The following is a 2907-nucleotide window of genomic DNA, read 5'->3' as shown; positions in this document are numbered from 1 at the left end:
ATAGACAAATGGATTATAAACACATAAAAAAATGTTAAACATTACTTGCAATTTAAAGAAATGAAAATGAAAATCATGAGATAGCATTTTTCAACTATCAGATTAACAGCAATTGAGAAGTTTGATTATACACAGCGCTGCTAAGGATGTGGGAGAATATGGTATCATGCACAGTTCTTGAGAGTGCATGGCCCCTTTGGAAAGCAATTTGGCAATATCTGTCCCAGGTTTAAATATACATCCCCTTTTATCTGGCATGCCATTCTAGGAAAGTGTTCTCCTCACATACGTTCACAAAGATGTAAGTACAGACACATTTATTACAGTATTAGCAAAAGACTGCAGAACATCCAAATGCCCTGGACGGGGGGCTTGCTTATTGTATGGTGTATACTTACAAGGGAATCTATGCAGCTTTTAAAAAGACTGCAGCTTGCTGCTAGGCACACATCCACGAGAAATGAAGACATACATCCACAAAAAGACTTGTACAGAGAATTTTACAACAGCTTTATTCGTAATAGCCCCAAACTGGAACAACCCCACTGTCCATGAAAGGAGAATAAACAAATGGTGGCATATCCATACAATGGAACGCTACTTAGCCATGGTAATAAAAGGAGGGAATAGATACACACAACAGCAGGAAAGAATTTCAAAAGCATTTTGTTGAGCAAAATAAATCAGACACAGAAGCGTCTGTACTGTATGACTCCATTGATATGAAGTTCAACAGGTGACGCTAACCCCTGGTGACAGACGTCAGAACAGGGGCTGCCCAGGGAAGGTGCCAATTACCGGAAGGGGCAGAGAAGTTTCGCGGGGAAGGAAGTGGAAGTGGGCTGTTGCTTACACAGTGTATACAGTTGTCCAGATCATTGAATTGTACACTTAAGATCTGTGTGATTCACTGAATTTAATTTTACCTCTATTTAAAACCAAAATTAAATGTTGAATGAAAAAAAACTGGTCAAATTTCGTATGTCCTGAAATGGGATAATCTCCAAATAAATTAAGGGGATGGGGTGGAAATAAGGAGAGAAAATGTATATAGTATGCTCCCATATGCAATAAAGAGCATATATATATCTCTTACATAAGCTTGTATATACATAATGTTTCTGGAAGGGTACGTGGGAAACTTGACAGTGGCTGCCTGCCTGGAGAGGGGTGGAGGCCTCAAGGCCTGAAGTGGGAGGGACACGTCTTAAAACTTTTTGCACTATACGGATTTCTTTCACTGTGTTCATGTGAACTGTTTTTAATATAAAAACTAGGTAAAATTTCTTGATAGGGTAATAGGGTGTGCTGAGATTGAATTTGATAGCTGGATGCAAAAAGCTGCTCTCAGGCTGCCGGCAGTGGGCGGCCTGCATCTCTGAGGGTGGAAGTGGGTGTTTGGACAGGCGGATCAGGGAAGCGCCTGGAAGAGTGCCTGGGGCAGGGAAGTGAGAACCTGAGTCCTGCTCAGGACACCGAGGGAAATAAACTGAATATCCAATTGCAAGGATTTCAGCCTGACATGATAAGCTCTCTGTTGAAAAATGTGAAAACCCATCCCTTGGTGTGGAAGATTTATCTTGATGGAAGTTTTTTTTTTTTTTTTAATGTGAAAAGAAGCTTCCCTGGTGGGTTGGGAGACAAGGTTTTTAAGAGGCTGTGGGACTGGGGGAGACAGTACCTGGAAGCAGGAGTTCTGAGCTGAGAATGGGACTGCCAGGAGTAGTTTTCAACCATCCAATCCAGCGTTTGGTCTTTATTTCCATAAAGAAGAACATGCTGTTACCTGAGAATGTTCGTATCGGTTTTGGGAACTGGACTCTGCTAGTGAGCTGATGCCCTGCTTGGATCGGAGCAAGAGTCTCGCTGTCAGTTATTGCTGTCAGGGCGTGAGAGATGGTGAGGAGGAGAGGAGACTTCCCCGTTGCCGGGAGGTGCCCTGCTCCCTGGCCCTGCCACAGCCAGAGGCCCAGGTCTTTCCCTAAGGAAGTTCTCTGCTCCGAGGGACAGGGAAGGACCCAATTCCAGGATGAGAGGATAAGGAACCCCAGGGGCCTGACCTTTGGAAGGCATAGAAGTGACCTTTGTGGAGTCCAGCTAACCTTGGGCCCCAATGTCTGATCCAGATGCTAAGAAGAGAGAACTCAAGGGTCTCGGGTAGAACCTCTTTACAAAATGTAAGAGGCAGAATATCTATGGGGCAAGGTCTGAGAGGGCTTTCAGTAAATGGCTAAGACCCAGACGTGGGCAGGGAGTGGGTCCTGTAATGGACTCCAAGCTGAGACAGCGTGGGGACTGGGGGCAAGGGCTGCATCTGGCCCAAGCAGATGAAGGGTAAGAGGATATATGACTCTGGGAAAAGGCCCTTAGAAATCCTCTAGCTCAGCCTTTCCCTGATGGAAACTGAGGCCCAGAGAGTAGACTGACTTGTTCAGTGTCAGATGTCAGGACCAAGCTCCGTCCATAACTCAGACTGTAGCCTCCCAGTTCACTGGGTCTCCTGGAGAAGGCCTGGCCTTTGAGAAGTGGAGGCAGAAGTGAAGCCCTTGACCAGACACCCACATTCTCTCTTCCTACCTAGGAATGTGTTTCTCCTGAATTCCATGGAAAGGGAGCCACTCAAGTAGCCTGGAGTGAGGGCAGCCCTGTGAAAGGGTCATAATACCAGACCCTGTTCACCACCTACCCAACAGCTCCCCTCCTTTTTTCCTTCCAGAACCCAGACTTTGTAGTGGTTGGAAATCTCTTGATTTCAGAAAACATAGGCCATTTACCCAAGCCCAAAAAATGAGTCCTAACTGTTATCATGGTATTCCAGTGGTATTCTAAGTCCCCTTTGTCAATGATTGGTCTAAAGGTGGGCATATGACCTGGTTCTGACCAATAAGACATAAAGCGAAGACTGTA

Source organism: Equus przewalskii, chromosome 10 (assembly GCF_037783145.1).
Source record: "Equus przewalskii isolate Varuska chromosome 10, EquPr2, whole genome shotgun sequence".
In the NCBI taxonomy this organism is placed as follows: Eukaryota; Metazoa; Chordata; class Mammalia; order Perissodactyla; family Equidae; genus Equus; species Equus przewalskii.
This window is presented reverse-complemented; position numbering follows the sequence as displayed.